This window comes from Drosophila takahashii, chromosome 2R (genome assembly GCF_030179915.1).
Source record: "Drosophila takahashii strain IR98-3 E-12201 chromosome 2R, DtakHiC1v2, whole genome shotgun sequence".
Taxonomy (NCBI): Eukaryota; Metazoa; Arthropoda; class Insecta; order Diptera; family Drosophilidae; genus Drosophila; species Drosophila takahashii.
The window spans coordinates 14,526,869-14,546,086 of NC_091679.1; the positions used below are offsets into that span (position 1 = coordinate 14,526,869).

Genomic DNA, 19,218 nt, shown 5'->3' on the forward strand with positions numbered 1-19,218 from the left:
ATCATTTTGAGGAGTTAAACCATAGAACGATAGATCGTCTGAAAAAAAAAAGTTATTTAACTTTAACAAGTAGATGCCATCCACTAACTGCTCTTTAAAACAAGAAAGGAAGCTAGCTTCGGCTGGCCGAAGGAGTTTAACCGAAACGCCCGAGACGACGCTTTCCCAAATTTCTCTCTCTGAATCTCTCTCTCTCTCTCTCTCTGCTCTGGGAGAGAGAGATTGAAATGGCAGATGTGGTTTTTCTCGCACAGTATTCTTTTTCTACATCTGAAAGACAGGCGCCTGTCTGTCTGTCTGTCTGTCTGTCTGTCTGTCTGTCTGTCTGTCTGTCTGTCTGTCTGTCTGTCTGTCTGTCTGTCTGTCTGTCTGTCTGTCTGTCTGTCTGTCTGTCTGTCTGCCTGTCTGTCTGTCTGTCTGTCTGTCTGTCTGTCTGTCTGTCTGTCTGTCTGTCTGTCTGTCTGTCTGTCTGTCTGTCTGTCTGTCTGTCTGTCTGTCTGTCTGTCTGTCTGTCTGTCTGTCTGTCTGTCTGTCTGTCTGTCTGTCTGTCTGTCTGTCTGTCTGTCTGTCTGTCTGTCTGTCTGTCTGTCTGTCTGTCTGTCTGTCTGTCTGTCTGTCTGTCTGTCTGTCTGTCTGTCTGTCTGTCTGTCTGTCTGTCTGTCTGTCTGTCTGTCTGTCTGTCTGTCTGTCTGTCTGTCTGTCTGTCTGTCTGTCTGTCTGTCTGTCTGTCTGTCTGTCTGTCTGTCTGTCTGTCTGTCTGTCTGTCTGTCTGTCTGTCTGTCTGTCTGTCTGTCTGTCTGTCTGTCTGTCTGTCTGTCTGTCTGTCTGTCTGTCTGTCTGTCTGTCTGTCTGTCTGTCTGTCTGTCTGTCTGTCTGTCTGTCTGTCTGTCTGTCTGTCTGTCTGTCTGTCTGTCTGTCTGTCTGTCTGTCTGTCTGTCTGTCTGTCTGTCTGTCTGTCTGTCTGTCTGTCTGTCTGTCTGTCTGTCTGTCTGTCTGTCTGTCTGTCTGTCTGTCTGTCTGTCTGTCTGTCTGTCTGTCTGTCTGTCTGTCTGTCTGTCTGTCTGTCTGTCTGTCTGTCTGTCTGTCTGTCTGTCTGTCTGTCTGTCTGTCTGTCTGTCTGTCTGTCTGTCTGTCTGTCTGTCTGTCTGTCTGTCTGTCTGTCTGTCTGTCTGTCTGTCTGTCTGTCTGTCTGTCTGTCTGTCTGTCTGTCTGTCTGTCTGTCTGTCTGTCTGTCTGTCTGTCTGTCTGTCTGTCTGTCTGTCTGTCTGTCTGTCTGTCTGTCTGTCTGTCTGTCTGTCTGTCTGTCTGTCTGTCTGTCTGTCTGTCTGTCTGTCTGTCTGTCTGTCTGTCTGTCTGTCTGTCTGTCTGTCTGTCTGTCTGTCTGTCTGTCTGTCTGTCTGTCTGTCTGTCTGTCTGTCTGTCTGTCTGTCCGTGGCACCCGACTATAGCCTTTTCTCTTGTTTAGTTTTAAAGCAAGCATTTTGATTTTTGACAATTTGAAACAAGTCTAATATATAAAGTTATACAGAGCATTTCGAAAATTAGTGCAATGAATACTTACTACTTTTAAAGCTTTATATTCAGCTTCAAGTTTATTTATTCGATTCTCCAACGAAACAACATACTCCTTTCGTTTTTTACGAGATAAGCAAGCAGATTCCCGGTTTTTAATCATACGTTGCCGTTTTTTATAAACCTTTTCATCCATAGTAAAAGTATTAAGGAATTCACATTTAGGGCCAACATTTAGGTGCGTGTTCTGTTGTTCTTTTATGTGGCCATATGAACTGTGTACTTTTGGGTTATGTTTTTCTTCCAAAGATTGCAATAATTTTGTATTATTTTTTTTAATAAGGATGTTAGGAATTTTTGACCCTACATTACTTTTTAGTTTGAAGGCCTTAGTTCCGTTAAGTTGTATTTTTTGCATAAGCGCTTTGTAATCGTGTGAAGATAAAAAAATTGTCTTTGATTTAGACGGCTCAGCTTTTGGAGGAGTTTCAAGTGATGTTTCTGGTATTTGAAGTTCAGAAGAATTTTGACTTTTTGTTTGCTTGCTATCGGTAACACATGGATAAGTTCGTGAAATTTTATTTGAATACTTGCTATTGCATTTTGTATTGTTTTGCGTAATTTCAAATGGTTTAAAAAATGGTTCAAGTGTCCTTTTTTGTGAGACTTCAGATATATCGCTCTGTATGCCACTTGTTGAGCTGCCAGTTGAACTGCTAAAACTTCCTGTGGGAGACGGTGTTTTGCGATCTTGCATATGACATCTACTGTTACCATATTCTAACTGAAGGTTCTTTTCATTTACATTCTTTCTGTTTTCAGCAGTACAAATAGAAAGGTTTTGTTTTAAGCAAGGAAATGCCGAGTTTGGTGTTATAGAATCAAAGGTGGAATGTAACTCCTCACCAATTGGGCTTGATAAAAGACGCAGTTCAGATGACGTAGGTTCTCTTTGAAAATCCGGTATTAATTCAGTTAGGTTTATCGATGCATCAATGTAAGGTGCTGATGAGTTTAGAATGTCATCTAAAGCATTGTTATCATAATCATTTTGAGGAGTTAAACCATAGAACGATAGATCGTCTAAAAAAAAAGTTATTTAACTTTAACAAGTAGATGCCATCCACTAACTGCTCTTTAAAACAAGAAAGGAAGCTAGCTTCGGCTGGCCGAAGGAGTTTAACCGAAACGCCCGAGACGACGCTTTCCCAAATTTCTCTCTCTGAATCTCTCTCTCTCTCTCTGCTCTGGGAGAGAGAGATTGAAATGGCAGATGTGGTTTTTCTCGCACAGTATTCTTTTTCTACATCTGAAAGACAGGCGCCGTTTTTCCGCGGTTTTCAATTGCGCTTAACTGTGGTAAGTTGTTTTCGAATTCAAACAAAGGTGCTATTAATTGAGAATACATTTTTAAGTAAGTACTTTTGAAGGGTATTAAAACTTTGTTGAGCTTATGGTATAAGGTGCATAAACAATATAATAGAGATCATTTTGACCTACAGCCAGTGTTGGGAAAGGTACTGTGTTTTTTTACCTAGGTAAGGTAAAAGGTATTGTCAAAAATAAATACCTAGGTAAGGTAAAGGTACTTAAATTTCCCAGTACCTAGGTAAAGGTAAAAGGTATTTATAAGGTATTTTTTATTTTTTATAATTTTTTTGTTTTGTTCAATGTAATCATTTAAACTTAAAATAAGACTAGTTTTCAGTTTTTAGTCGTCTTAATCAAACAATATCATTTCATTTCATTTAAATTTAAATGTTTTAATTTTGTGCATATATTTTTAAACCACGCGGCATGAATAATTTTATGCACGTATCACTTCATTAATGTATTTATGAAACCCTCATGTACATATTTGGCGCGCAAAAATTCCGTATGTAGAAACATTGACTATATATTGTGCATATGCATGTATATGCCGTTTGTTTACGTACATACGGCATTTTTGCGCGCCAAATACACTTTGGTTTCATAAATAAATTGATGTAGTGATGGGAACATACATACGTGCACAAAATTATATAAAAAAAAACTGCGATTAGTTTTAACTTCACAAAACAAACAATAGAACGGCTGAATTATTAATGCTGCGTTCCGACTATTACAATTCTGAAACGAAACGATACAATCAAACGATACTACAGTGTCGCAGTCAGATTTGGCTATTTTAAATCAGAGCAATGTTTAATACCTATGTAAGTACCTTAATAATTCCAAAGGTATATAAAAATAAATACCTAGGTAAGGTAAAAGGTACTCAATTATTTGTATACCTAGGTAAGGTAAAAGGTACCACTAAATTGTACCTAGGTACGTACCTAGGTAAAAGTATCTAGGTATGTCCCAACACTGCCTACAGCCCAGAAGGATGTTATTCTTGCACTGCTAAGTAAGTTTTTATTATTCTTATCTAATATTCTTATATAATAGGATTGGTCGATTTGGAGGAGAATACTGGTTTTTTGATGAAAATTATCTCAGTAGCCTTCACTTTGGAACATTTGTATGGACGCGAAAAAAGATATGACTCGTTTTTGGCGGAACATAATCAATGGACCATTCTAAGACACATTGGTTAGGTGGAGCCTACAGAGCCTCCGGAGAGGATGCGGAGATGCGTGAAAAATCTCCATGCGCGAAAAGGCAGCTCAACAAGATTTCGGAAGCTAAGAACGTACCGAAGACCCCTACAAGTCACCGTAGTTTGTAAAAATCTATTAATTTTAAGTATGAAAATAATTAAGCAAAAACAAGAAAGGAAGCTTGCTTCGGCAAGCCGAAGCTTTTACACCCTTGCAGATAAAGTAAATACCTATAGTTTAGTGCTCACTCAGTGCAGTTCCAGGGATTCCAGATTCAGCGTTTCTATTTAAATTTTGTTTTTAAGTTGTCAAGAATCAAAACGCCAACTTCCTACAAAGTTACAACGAATTTTCTTATATTTGTTTGAATATTCCTATGGGAGCCTTAAAATATAGTGGTCCGATCCGGCTCGCTCCGACATATGTACTACCTGCAATAGAAAAAAAACTTTCGGGAAAGTTTCCTCGCGATAGCTTTAAAACTGAGAAACTAGTTCGCATAGAAACGGACAGACGGGCATGGCTAGATAGACTCGGCTAATGGTGCTGATCAAGAATATATATACTTTATGTGGTCGGAAACGTCTCCTTCACTGCGTTGCAAACATCTGACTGAAATTATAAAATTATAAAAAATAATCCTAAAAATGTTTAACAAAGAAAAAGTGTGGCGTTGTGCGTGCGTTGTGAAGAGGTTGTGAAAAAAAAATGGAAAATCGTGAAACATTAACTCTCGTGGCTTACAGCTGGCTTCCGAAAAAAAACCGAGCTACTGTTAGTCACCAGAAAGCAGATGACATTAGAGATAGAATTAAGGCTCACCATCCATTTATCCATTTCGAATTTCACATACCTGGACAATCGTTATCCATATTTATTCATTTTACATTTTCGTAAACTTTTGCCACAACAAACGATCAAAGTTGCACAATTTTTCTCGAAAATTTTATACAAAACAGGTACATAATTTTCTGACTTTAACAGCTCGCCAGCAGAACAGTGTTGCTCCATATGTTAAAGTTACATATTTTTTATCTGTCCAGGGTGTTAAAAAAAAAAAATTTTAAGATACAAAAAAAAAACTGTGCGTTGTTATTTGGCTTAAACCCAAACAGCTAATAGAATTTTCAAAGCATTCCATTTTTTGCACTTTACAGCTCAATTCTGTGCGTCAACAGCACTCTGTATTACAAAGTCTGTAATTGTTTCTTATTCAGATAAATTAAAGGAGTCGAGAAAACCGATTTCTTTTACGACAAGTTTCGTCTTTATCTTTTTCGGACAGATAGCTATCAGGCACTCGAGCGGCCCAAAGTCAGAAAAAAAGTTGATCTTCAATTTGTAAAATTCCTAAGAAATAAAACAAAACACATGACCTTTCGTAAAAAGGTTTTCTACAATTTTAATTAATAAATACAATTCAATGACCCAAACAATGAAACAACAAAATACATGAAAAGTATTATAAAGTAGTAAAGAATTATTTTTCTATGTTGATTTTATATTTTTTTTTTTTTGTGTGTAGATAATTTTTAATTATATTTTTATTTTTAGTTTGTAGTTTGGTTAATCTGAATAAACTGGGTCTTTTCATGAGATGCATTTGCGGCAGTTTGGCTTTTTGGGCCAACCATGTAAAAATTACGCACTCGTGGTGTATTGTGCTGTATCGAATCTATTGGTGTTATCTGCGTCCCAAAACTTTCTTTTTTCGATTTTTGGATATTTGACTTCCACTTCGTGACGTTTGGCCGATGTCTATCTGGCATCATATTGGACTTAACTTCGAATTCTTTAGTATTTAATACTTCACAGTCCACCTGCATCAACTTAATATCACCATTGAAGGCTGTGTTTCCTAAAGGAAGTACCAAAGACAATTTTGGTGGGGCACTATTACTGCAGTTCAATGCTGGAAGAAGTGCATGCTCCTTATTAAATGAAAGGACGTAAAAAGTATCATCTCTTCGTTCGATACCATTAATGAAACTTATTGGTTCATGTTTATTGTATACCCTTTTTTTTTTATCCTGATCTTTTTTTTGTTCGTCCTTTATTTTTGATGTCAAACTATTTCCTTTTTTGTCATGCATTTCCTCAGAATACTCATTTGAGGATTTATACCCGTCCTTTTTAAATGTTAATGATCCGTTAATCAATGTATGCAAGTTTTTTGCGAGTCTAAAATATTCAGATTGATTGCTGGACTTATAGAAGTTGCAATTGCCATTACACTTTGTTACTGTTGAAAAGGTTAAAGGCGGAGGCTCATTGGATAAGTAATTTTCATTTACATTTTCGGTATTGTTTTTAATGGAAATTTCTTTATGGCTGCGTATGTTGCGACTTAAAAAATATAGAGGGGGAACATCTGCTTCGTCTAAGTGAATTCTGTTAGATACGTGTTGTTTCTTATATTCTTCCTCTGATTCCACCCAAAGTAACCGACGACCGGGTAAGCTTGAATGTGTTCCGTGAGATTCTAATTCACTACTTCCATTTTTAATCGACGAACTGCTGAGATATGAATGCAAATTCCCAGCATTCAGAGTTACCATAAAAGCCATTGCAAATAATATAGCGACATTCTTCTTTACAGTTGCAGAAGTAAGTTTGTTACTAAAATTTTTCGACTTGTTTGTGCTTTTCTCGAATATTTTATTGTTGGGTTTAGGGCCTAAATTATTTAGTAGCAGCTCGTTTACATTTTTATCTTCACAATTGCACTGTCGTCGCAAGTTGGCAAAGCGAAGTAACTGATCGCGTATTGTTATGTTTTCCTGCAAAAAACATACAAATTTATTAACATTTACTGGAATTGTGCCTAAAACTATTTGTATATATTTGTATTTGTATTTTGTTTTTTCCACAATAACACCAAACCATATAAGGGGAGTGCCCCTGCTCACATACAAATTTAAGGACAATAACAACAATAACAATGGCAGAGACAGGGGCCGATACCGGCGAATTGTCCTGCATAGTACATTCCTCTTTAGAGAAGTAAAAAGAAAGGAGGAGTCGACATCACCATTTATTAACTTGTGTATGAACATAACACCGTGACAAATCCTACGCTTGATCAGGGTGTGCAAGTCTAGTCAACGCAATCTGCATTATAGGATGGTTAAATCCTATTTTTTTTATTTTTGCTAGTCACGTTGTGTTATGGCATGGTATTTCAATATTCCTATTCTAAATTACAAATTGATTTGGGCTAAAACTAATTTTACTCAAATAAAAAGTCTGTCTGTCTGTCTGTCTGTCTGTCTGTCTTTCTGTCTGTCTGTCTGTCTGTCTGTCTGTCTGTCTGTCTGTCTGTCTGTCTGTCTGTCTGTCTGTCTGTCTGTCTGTCTGTCTGTCTGTCTGTCTGTCTGTCTGTCTGTCTGTCTGTCTGTCTGTCTGTCTGTCTGTCTGTCTGTCTGTCTGTCTGTCTGTCTGTCTGTCTGTCTGTCTGTCTGTCTGTCTGTCTGTCTGTCTGTCTGTCTGTCTGTCTGTCTGTCTGTCTGTCTGTCTGTCTGTCTGTCTGTCTGTCTGTCTGTCTGTCTGTCTGTCTGTCTGTCTGTCTGTCTGTCTGTCTGTCTGTCTGTCTGTCTGTCTGTCTGTCTGTCTGTCTGTCTGTCTGTCTGTCTGTCTGTCTGTCTGTCTGTCTGTCTGTCTGTCTGTCTGTCTGTCTGTCTGTCTGTCTGTCTGTCTGTCTGTCTGTCTGTCTGTCTGTCTGTCTGTCTGTCTGTCTGTCTGTCTGTCTGTCTGTCTGTCTGTCTGTCTGTCTGTCTGTCTGTCTGTCTGTCTGTCTGTCTGTCTGTCTGTCTGTCTGTCTGTCTGTCTGTCTGTCTGTCTGTCTGTCTGTCTGTCTGTCTGTCTGTCTGTCTGTCTGTCTGTCTGTCTGTCTGTCTGTCTGTCTGTCTGTCTGTCTGTCTGTCTGTCTGTCTGTCTGTCTGTCTGTCTGTCTGTCTGTCTGTCTGTCTGTCTGTCTGTCTGTCTGTCTGTCTGTCTGTCTGTCTGTCTGTCTGTCTGTCTGTCTGTCTGTCTGTCTGTCTGTCTGTCTGTCTGTCTGTCTGTCTGTCTGTCTGTCTGTCTGTCTGTCTGTCTGTCTGTCTGTCTGTCTGTCTGTCTGTCTGTCTGTCTGTCTGTCTGTCTGTCTGTCTGTCTGTCTGTCTGTCTGTCTGTCTGTCTGTCTGTCTGTCTGTCTGTCTGTCTGTCTGTCTGTCTGTCTGTCTGTCTGTCTGTCTGTCTGTCTGTCTGTCTGTCTGTCTGTCTGTCTGTCTGTCTGTCTGTCTGTCTGTCTGTCTGTCTGTCTGTCTGTCTGTCTGTCTGTCTGTCTGTCTGTCTGTCTGTCTGTCTGTCTGTCTGTCTGTCTGTCTGTCTGTCTGTCTGTCTGTCTGTCTGTCTGTCTGTCTGTCTGTCTGTCTGTCTGTCTGTCTGTCTGTCTGTCTGTCTGTCTGTCTGTCTGTCTGTCTGTCTGTCTGTCTGTCTGTCTGTCTGTCTGTCTGTCTGTCTGTCTGTCTGTCTGTCTGTCTGTCTGTCTGTCTGTCTGTCTGTCTGTCTGTCTGTCTGTCTGTCTGTCTGTCTGTCTGTCTGTCTGTCTGTCTGTCTGTCTGTCTGTCTGTCTGTCTGTCTGTCTGTCTGTCTGTCTGTCTGTCTGTCTGTCTGTCTGTCTGTCTGTCTGTCTGTCTGTCTGTCTGTCTGTCTGTCTGTCTGTCTGTCTGTCTGTCTGTCTGTCTGTCTGTCTGTCTGTCTGTCTGTCTGTCTGTCTGTCTGTCTGTCTGTCTGTCTGTCTGTCTGTCTGTCTGTCTGTCTGTCTGTCTGTCTGTCTGTCTGTCTGTCTGTCTGTCTGTCTGTCTGTCTGTCTGTCTGTCTGTCTGTCTGTCTGTCTGTCTGTCTGTCTGTCTGTCTGTCTGTCTGTCTGTCTGTCTGTCTGTCTGTCTGTCTGTCTGTCTGTCTGTCTGTCTGTCTGTCTGTCTGTCTGTCTGTCTGTCTGTCTGTCTGTCTGTCTGTCTGTCTGTCTGTCTGTCTGTCTGTCTGTCTGTCTGTCTGTCTGTCTGTCTGTCTGTCTGTCTGTCTGTCTGTCTGTCTGTCTGTCTGTCTGTCTGTCTGTCTGTCTGTCTGTCTGTCTGTCTGTCTGTCTGTCTGTCTGTCTGTCTGTCTGTCTGTCTGTCTGTCTGTCTGTCTGTCTGTCTGTCTGTCTGTCTGTCTGTCTGTCTGTCTGTCTGTCTGTCTGTCTGTCTGTCTGTCTGTCTGTCTGTCTGTCTGTCTGTCTGTCTGTCTGTCTGTCTGTCTGTCTGTCTGTCTGTCTGTCTGTCTGTCTGTCTGTCTGTCTGTCTGTCTGTCTGTCTGTCTGTCTGTCTGTCTGTCTGTCTGTCTGTCTGTCTGTCTGTCTGTCTGTCTGTCTGTCTGTCTGTCTGTCTGTCTGTCTGTCTGTCTGTCTGTCTGTCTGTCTGTCTGTCTGTCTGTCTGTCTGTCTGTCTGTCTGTCTGTCTGTCTGTCTGTCTGATTTCCGTGGCACCCGACTATAGCGTTTTCTCTTGTTTAGTTTTAAAGCAAGCATTTTGATTTTTGACAATTTGAAACAAGTCTAATATATAAAGTTATACAGAGCATTTCGAAAATTAGTGCAATGAATACTTACTACTTTTAAAGCTTTATATTCAGCTTCAAGTTTATTTATTCGATTCTCCAACGAAACAACATACTCCTTTCGTTTTTTACGAGATAAGCAAGCAGATTCCCGGTTTTTAATCATACGTTGCCGTTTTTTATAAACCTGTTCATCCATAGTAAAAGTATTAAGGAATTCACATTTAGGGCCAACATTTAGGTGCGTGTTCTGTTGTTCTTTTATGTGGCCATATGAACTGTGTACTTTTGGGTTATGTTTTTCTTCCAAAGATTGCAATAATTTTGTATTATTTTTTTTAATAAGGATCTTAGGAATTTTTGACCCTACATTACTTTTTAGTTTGAAGGCCTTAGTTCCGTTAAGTTGTATTTTTTGCATAAGCGCTTTGTAATCGTGTGAAGATAAAAAAATTGTCTTTGATTTAGACGGCTCAGCTTTTGGAGGAGTTTCAAGTGATGTTTCTGGTATTTGAAGTTCAGAAGAATTTTGACTTTTTGTTTGCTTGCTATCGGTAACACATGGATAAGTTCGTGAAATTTTATTTGAATACTTGCTATTGCATTTTGTATTGTTTTGCGTAATTTCAAATGGTTTAAAAAATGGTTCAAGTGTCCTTTTTTGTGAGACTTCAGATATATCGCTCTGTATGCCACTTGTTGAGCTGCCAGTTGAACTGCTAAAACTTCCTGTGGGAGACGGTGTATTGCGATCTTGCATATGACATCTACTGTTACCATATTCTAACTGAAGGTTCTTTTCATTTACATTCTTTCTGTTTTCAGCAGTACAAATAGAAAGGTTTTGTTTTAAGCAAGGAAATGCCGAGTTTGGTGTTATAAAATCAAAGGTGGAATGTAACTCCTCACCAATTGGGCTTGATAAAAGACGCAGTTCAGATGACGTAGGTTCTCTTTGAAAATCCGGTATTAATTCAGTTAGGTTTATCGATGCATCAATGTAAGGTGCTGATGAGTTTAGAATGTCATCTAAAGCATTGTTATCATAATCATTTTGAGGAGTTAAACCATAGAACGATAGATCGTCTGAAAAAAAAAAGTTATTTAACTTTAACAAGTAGATGCCATCCACTAACTGCTCTTTAAAACAAGAAAGGAAGCTAGCTTCGGCTGGCCGAAGGAGTTTAACCGAAACGCCCGAGACGACGCTTTCCCAAATTTCTCTCTCTGAATCTCTCTCTCTCTCTCTGCTCTGGGAGAGAGAGATTGAAATGGCAGATGTGGTTTTTCTCGCACAGTATTCTTTTTCTACATCTGAAAGACAGGCGCCGTTTTTCCGCGGTTTTCAATTGCGCTTAACTGTGGTAAGTTGTTTTCGAATTCAAACAAAGGTGCTATTAATTGAGAATACATTTTTAAGTAAGTACTTTTGAAGGGTATTAAAACTTTGTTGAGCTTATGGTATAAGGTGCATAAACAATATAATAGAGATCATTTTGACCTACAGCCCAGAAGGATGTTATTCTTGCACTGCTAAGTAAGTTTTTATTATTCTTATCTAATATTCTTATATAATAGGATTGGTCGATTTGGAGGAGAATACTGGTTTTTTGATGAAAATTATCTCAGTAGCCTTCACTTTGGAACATTTGTATGGACGCGAAAAAAGATATGACTCGTTTTTGGCGGAACATAATCAATGGACCATTCTAAGACACATTGGTTAGGTGGAGCCTACAGAGCCTCCGGAGAGGATGCGGAGATGCGTGAAAAATCTCCATGCGCGAAAAGGCAGCTCAACAAGATTTCGGAAGCTAAGAACGTACCGAAGACCCCTACAAGTCACCGTAGTTTGTAAAAATCTATTAATTTTAAGTATGAAAATAATTAAGCAAAAACAAGAAAGGAAGCTTGCTTCGGCAAGCCGAAGCTTTTACACCCTTGCAGATAAAGTAAATACCTATAGTTTAGTGCTCACTCAGTGCAGTTCCAGGGATTCCAGATTCAGCGTTTCTATTTAAATTTTGTTTTTAAGTTGTCAAGAATCAAAACGCCAACTTCCTACAAAGTTACAACGAATTTTCTTATATTTGTTTGAATATTCCTATGGGAGCCTTAAAATATAGTGGTCCGATCCGGCTCGCTCCGACATATGTACTACCTGCAATAGAAAAAAAACTTTCGGGAAAGTTTCCTCGCGATAGCTTTAAAACTGAGAAACTAGTTCGCATAGAAACGGACAGACGGGCATGGCTAGATAGACTCGGCTAATGGTGCTGATCAAGAATATATATACTTTATGTGGTCGGAAACGTCTCCTTCACTGCGTTGCAAACATCTGACTGAAATTATAAAATTATAAAAAATAATCCTAAAAATGTTTAACAAAGAAAAAGTGTGGCGTTGTGCGTGCGTTGTGAAGAGGTTGTGAAAAAAAATGGAAAATCGTGAAACATTAACTCTCGTGGCTTACAGCTGGCTTCCGAAAAAAAACCGAGCTACTGTTAGTCACCAGAAAGCAGATGACATTAGAGATAGAATTAAGGCTCACCATCCATTTATCCATTTCGAATTTCACATACCTGGACAATCGTTATCCATATTTATTCATTTTACATTTTCGTAAACTTTTGCCACAACAAACGATCAAAGTTGCACAATTTTTCTCGAAAATTTTATACAAAACAGGTACATAATTTTCTGACTTTAACAGCTCGCCAGCAGAACAGTGTTGCTCCATATGTTAAAGTTACATATTTTTTATCTGTCCAGGGTGTTAAAAAAAAAAAATTTTAAGATACAAAAAAAAAACTGTGCGTTGTTATTTGGCTTAAACCCAAACAGCTAATAGAATTTTCAAAGCATTCCATTTTTTGCACTTTACAGCTCAATTCTGTGCGTCAACAGCACTCTGTATTACAAAGTCTGTAATTGTTTCTTATTCAGATAAATTAAAGGAGTCGAGAAAACCGATTTCTTTTACGACAAGTTTCGTCTTTATCTTTTTCGGACAGATAGCTATCAGGCACTCGAGCGGCCCAAAGTCAGAAAAAAAGTTGATCTTCAATTTGTAAAATTCCTAAGAAATAAAACAAAACACATGACCTTTCGTAAAAAGGTTTTCTACAATTTTAATTAATAAATACAATTCAATGACCCAAACAATGAAACAACAAAATACATGAAAAGTATTATAAAGTAGTAAAGAATTATTTTTCTATGTTGATTTTATATTTTTTTTTTTTGTGTGTAGATAATTTTTAATTATATTTTTATTTTTAGTTTGTAGTTTGGTTAATCTGAATAAACTGGGTCTTTTCATGAGATGCATTTGCGGCAGTTTGGCTTTTTGGGCCAACCATGTAAAAATTACGCACTCGTGGTGTATTGTGCTGTATCGAATCTATTGGTGTTATCTGCGTCCCAAAACTTTCTTTTTTCGATTTTTGGATATTTGACTTCCACTTCGTGACGTTTGGCCGATGTCTATCTGGCATCATATTGGACTTAACTTCGAATTCTTTAGTATTTAATACTTCACAGTCCACCTGCATCAACTTAATATCACCATTGAAGGCTGTGTTTCCTAAAGGAAGTACCAAAGACAATTTTGGTGGGGCACTATTACTGCAGTTCAATGCTGGAAGAAGTGCATGCTCCTTATTAAATGAAAGGACGTAAAAAGTATCATCTCTTCGTTCGATACCATTAATGAAACTTATTGGTTCATGTTTATTGTATACCCTTTTTTTTTTATCCTGATCTTTTTTTTGTTCGTCCTTTATTTTTGATGTCAAACTATTTCCTTTTTTGTCATGCATTTCCTCAGAATACTCATTTGAGGATTTATACCCGTCCTTTTTAAATGTTAATGATCCGTTAATCAATGTATGCAAGTTTTTTGCGAGTCTAAAATATTCAGATTGATTGCTGGACTTATAGAAGTTGCAATTGCCATTACACTTTGTTACTGTTGAAAAGGTTAAAGGCGGAGGCTCATTGGATAAGTAATTTTCATTTACATTTTCGGTATTGTTTTTAATGGAAATTTCTTTATGGCTGCGTATGTTGCGACTTAAAAAATATAGAGGGGGAACATCTGCTTCGTCTAAGTGAATTCTGTTAGATACGTGTTGTTTCTTATATTCTTCCTCTGATTCCACCCAAAGTAACCGACGACCGGGTAAGCTTGAATGTGTTCCGTGAGATTCTAATTCACTACTTCCATTTTTAATCGACGAACTGCTGAGATATGAATGCAAATTCCCAGCATTCAGAGTTACCATAAAAGCCATTGCAAATAATATAGCGACATTCTTCTTTACAGTTGCAGAAGTAAGTTTGTTACTAAAATTTTTCGACTTGTTTGTGCTTTTCTCGAATATTTTATTGTTGGGTTTAGGGCCTAAATTATTTAGTAGCAGCTCGTTTACATTTTTATCTTCACAATTGCACTGTCGTCGCAAGTTGGCAAAGCGAAGTAACTGATCGCGTATTGTTATGTTTTCCTGCAAAAAACATACAAATTTATTAACATTTACTGGAATTGTGCCTAAAACTATTTGTATATATTTGTATTTGTATTTTGTTTTTTCCACAATAACACCAAACCATATAAGGGGAGTGCCCCTGCTCACATACAAATTTAAGGACAATAACAATAATAACAATGGCAGAGACAGGGGCCGATACCGGCGAATTGTCCTGCATAGTACATTCCTCTTTAGAGAAGTAAAAAGAAAGGAGGAGTCGACATCACCATTTATTAACTTGTGTATGAACATAACACCGTGACAAATCCTACGCTTGATCAGGGTGTGCAAGTCTAGTCAACGCAATCTGCATTATAGGATGGTTAAATCCTATTTTTTTTATTTTTGCTAGTCACGTTGTGTTATGGCATGGTATTTCAATATTCCTATTCTAAATTACAAATTGATTTGGGCTAAAACTAATTTTACTCAAATAAAAAGTCTGTCTGTCTGTCTGTCTGTCTGTCTGTCTGTCTGTCTGTCTGTCTGTCTGTCTGTCTGTCTGTCTGTCTGTCTGTCTGTCTGTCTGTCTGTCTGTCTGTCTGTCTGTCTGTCTGTCTGTCTGTCTGTCTGTCTGTCTGTCTGTCTGTCTGTCTGTCTGTCTGTCTGTCTGTCTGTCTGTCTGTCTGTCTGTCTGTCTGTCTGTCTGTCTGTCTGTCTGTCTGTCTGTCTGTCTGTCTGTCTGTCTGTCTGTCTGTCTGTCTGTCTGTCTGTCTGTCTGTCTGTCTGTCTGTCTGTCTGTCTGTCTGTCTGTCTGTCTGTCTGTCTGTCTGTCTGTCTGTCTGTCTGTCTGTCTGTCTGTCTGTCTGTCTGTCTGTCTGTCTGTCTGTCTGTCTGTCTGTCTGTCTGTCTGTCTGTCTGTCTGTCTGTCTGTCTGTCTGTCTGTCTGTCTGTCTGTCTGTCTGTCTGTCTGTCTGTCTGTCTGTCTGTCTGTCTGTCTGTCTGTCTGTCTGTCTGTCTGTCTGTCTGTCTGTCTGTCTGTCTGTCTGTCTGTCTGTCTGTCTGTCTGTCTGTCTGTCTGTCTGTCTGTCTGTCTGTCTGTCTGTCTGTCTGTCTGTCTGTCTGTCTGTCTGTCTGTCTGTCTGTCTGTCTGTCTGTCTGTCTGTCTGTCTGTCTGTCTGTCTGTCTGTCTGTCTGTCTGTCTGTCTGTCTGTCTGTCTGTCTGTCTGTCTGTCTGTCTGTCTGTCTGTCTGTCTGTCTGTCTGTCTGTCTGTCTGTCTGTCTGTCTGTCTGTCTGTCTGTCTGTCTGTCTGTCTGTCTGTCTGTCTGTCTGTCTGTCTGTCTGTCTGTCTGTCTGTCTGTCTGTCTGTCTGTCTGTCTGTCTGTCTGTCTGTCTGTCTGTCTGTCTGTCTGTCTGTCTGTCTGTCTGTCTGTCTGTCTGTCTGTCTGTCTGTCTGTCTGTCTGTCTGTCTGTCTGTCTGTCTGTCTGTCTGTCTGTCTGTCTGTCTGTCTGTCTGTCTGTCTGTCTGTCTGTCTGTCTGTCTGTCTGTCTGTCTGTCTGTCTGTCTGTCTGTCTGTCTGTCTGTCTGTCTGTCTGTCTGTCTGTCTGTCTGTCTGTCTGTCTGTCTGTCTGTCTGTCTGTCTGTCTGTCTGTCTGTCTGTCTGTCTGTCTGTCTGTCTGTCTGTCTGTCTGTCTGTCTGTCTGTCTGTCTGTCTGTCTGTCTGTCTGTCTGTCTGTCTGTCTGTCTGTCTGTCTGTCTGTCTGTCTGTCTGTCTGTCTGTCTGTCTGTCTGTCTGTCTGTCTGTCTGTCTGTCTGTCTGTCTGTCTGTCTGTCTGTCTGTCTGTCTGTCTGTCTGTCTGTCTGTCTGTCTGTCTGTCTGTCTGTCTGTCTGTCTGTCTGTCTGTCTGTCTGTCTGTCTGTCTGTCTGTCTGTCTGTCTGTCTGTCTGTCTGTCTGTCTGTCTGTCTGTCTGTCTGTCTGTCTGTCTGTCTGTCTGTCTGTCTGTCTGTCTGTCTGTCTGTCTGTCTGTCTGTCTGTCTGTCTGTCTGTCTGTCTGTCTGTCTGTCTGTCTGTCTGTCTGTCTGTCTGTCTGTCTGTCTGTCTGTCTGTCTGTCTGTCTGTCTGTCTGTCTGTCTGTCTGTCTGTCTGTCTGTCTGTCTGTCTGTCTGTCTGTCTGTCTGTCTGTCTGTCTGTCTGTCTGTCTGTCTGTCTGTCTGTCTGTCTGTCTGTCTGTCTGTCTGTCTGTCTGTCTGTCTGTCTGTCTGTCTGTCTGTCTGTCTGTCTGTCTGTCTGTCTGTCTGTCTGTCTGTCTGTCTGTCTGTCTGTCTGTCTGTCTGTCTGTCTGTCTGTCTGTCTGTCTGTCTGTCTGTCTGTCTGTCTGTCTGTCTGTCTGTCTGTCTGTCTGTCTGTCTGTCTGTCTGTCTGTCTGTCTGTCTGTCTGTCTGTCTGTCTGTCTGTCTGTCTGTCTGTCTGTCTGTCTGTCTGTCTGTCTGTCTGTCTGTCTGTCTGTCTGTCTGTCTGTCTGTCTGTCTGTCTGTCTGTCTGTCTGTCTGTCTGTCTGTCTGTCTGTCTGTCTGTCTGTCTGTCTGTCTGTCTGTCTGTCTGTCTGTCTGTCTGTCTGTCTGTCTGTCTGTCTGTCTGTCTGTCTGTCTGTCTGTCTGTCTGTCTGTCTGTCTGTCTGTCTGTCTGTCTGTCTGTCTGTCTGTCTGTCTGTCTGTCTGTCTGTCTGTCTGTCTGTCTGTCTGTCTGTCTGTCTGTCTGTCTGTCTGTCTGTCTGTCTGTCTGTCTGTCTGTCTGTCTGTCTGTCTGTCTGTCTGTCTGTCTGTCTGTCTGTCTGTCTGTCTGTCTGTCTGTCTGTCTGTCTGTCTGTCTGTCTGTCTGTCTGTCTGTCTGTCTGTCTGTCTGGCTGTCTGTCTGTCTGTCTGTCTGTCTGTCTGTCTGTCTGTCTGTCTGTCTGTCTGTCTGTCTGTCTGTCTGTCTGTCTGTCTGTCTGTCTGTCTGTGCACTCCCTTTACCTCAGTAACGGGTATCTGATTTCCGTGGCACCCGACTATAGCGTTTTCTCTTGTTTAGTTTTAAAGCAAGCATTTTGATTTTTGACAATTTGAAACAAGTCTAATATATAAAGTTATACAGAGCATTTCGAAAATTAGTGCAATGAATACTTACTACTTTTAAAGCTTTATATTCAGCTTCAAGTTTATTTATTCGATTCTCCAACGAAACAACATACTCCTTTCGTTTTTTACGAGATAAGCAAGCAGATTCCCGGTTTTTAATCATACGTTGCCGTTTTTTATAAACCTTTTCATCCATAGTAAAAGTATTAAGGAATTCACATTTAGGGCCAACATTTAGGTGCGTGTTCTGTTGTTCTTTTATGTGGCCATATGAACTGTGTACTTTTGGGTTATGTTTTTCTTCCAAAGATTGCAATAATTTTGTATTATTTTTTTTAATAAGGATCTTAGGAATTTTTGACCCTTCATTACTTTGTAGTTTGAAGGCCTTAGTTCCGTTAAGTTGTATTTTTTGCATAAGCGCTTTGTAATCGTGTGAAGATAAAAAAATTGTCTTTGATTTAGACGGCTCAGCTTTTGGAGGAGTTTCAAGTGATGTTTCTGGTATTTGAAGTTCAGAAGAATTTTGACTTTTTGTTTGCTTGCTATCGGTAACACATGGATAAGTTCGTGAAATTTTATTTGAATACTTGCTATTGCATTTTGTATTGTTTTGCGTAATTTCAAATGGTTTAAAAAATGGTTCAAGTGTCCTTTTTTGTGAGACTTCAGATATATCGCTCTGTATGCCACTTGTTGAGCTGCCAGTTGAACTGCTAAAACTTCCTGTGGGAGACGGTGTTTTGCGATCTTGCATATGACATCTACTGTTACCATATTCTAACTGAAGGTTCTTTTCATTTACATTCTTTCTGTTTTCAGCAGTACAAATAGAAAGGTTTTGTTTTAAGCAAGGAAATGCCGAGTTTGGTGTTATAGAATCAAAGGTGGAATGTAACTCCTCACCAATTGGGCTTGATAAAAGACGCAGTTCAGATGACGTAGGTTCTCTTTGAAAATCCGGTATTAATTCAGTTAGGTTTATCGATGCATCAATGTAAGGTGCTGATGAGTTTAGAATGTCATCTAAAGCATTGTTATCATAATCATTTTGAGGAGTTAAACCATAGAACGATAGATCGTCTGAAAAAAAAAAGTTATTTAACTTTAACAAGTAGATGCCATCCACTAACTGCTCTTTAAAACAAGAAAGGAAGCTAGCTTCGGCTGGCCGAAGGAGTTTAACCGAAACGCCCGAGACGACGCTTTCCCAAATTTCTCTCTCTGAATCTCTCTCTCTCTCTCTCTGCTCTGGGAGAGAGAGATTGAAATGGCAGATGTGGTTTTTCTCGCACAGTATTCTTTTTCTACATCTGAAAGACAGGCGCCGTTTTTCCGCGGTTTTCAATTGCGCTTAACTGTGGTAAGTTGTTTTCGAATTCAAACAAAGGTGCTATTAATTGAGAATACATTTTTAAGTAAGTACTTTTGAAGGGTATTAAAACTTTGTTGAGCTTATGGTATAAGGTGCATAAACAATATAATAGAGATCATTTTGACCTACAGCCCAGAAGGATGTTATTCTTGCACTGCTAAGTAAGTTTTTATTATTCTTATCTAATATTCTTATATAATAGGATTGGTCGATTTGGAGGAGAATACTGGTTTTTTGATGAAAATTATCTCAGTAGCCTTCACTTTGGAACATTTGTATGGACGCGAAAAAAGATATGACTCGTTTTTGGCGGAACATAATCAATGGACCATTCTAAGACACATTGGTTAGGTGGAGCCTACAGAGCCTCCGGAGAGGATGCGGAGATGCGTGAAAAATCTCCATGCGCGAAAAGGCAGCTCAACAAGATTTCGGAAGCTAAGAACGTACCGAAGACCCCTACAAGTCACCGTAGTTTGTAAAAATCTATTAATTTTAAGTATGAAAATAATTAAGCAAAAACAAGAAAGGAAGCTTGCTTCGGCAAGCCGAAGCTTTTACACCCTTGCAGATAAAG

At 39.5% G+C, this 19,218-nt stretch overlaps 1 long non-coding RNA gene across 3 annotated transcripts in view; it reads right to left on the reverse strand.

The window, feature by feature from the left end:
- LOC138912617 (uncharacterized) overlaps nt 1–19,218 on the reverse strand; it is a 33,733-nt gene continuing 14,515 nt past the window's right edge. For 2 of the 3 annotated variants that reach the window (XR_011418179.1, XR_011418177.1), the window contains 2 exons: nt 17,316–18,349; nt 12,776–14,182 (listed from right to left, as the gene is read on the reverse strand). This is a non-coding gene — a long non-coding RNA (uncharacterized lncRNA). Of the gene's footprint in view, nt 39–1,561; nt 2,596–4,950; nt 6,878–9,726; nt 10,761–12,775; nt 14,183–17,315; nt 18,350–19,218 lie in introns of those variants that run through there. The other variant, XR_011418178.1, reaches the window with a different exon arrangement.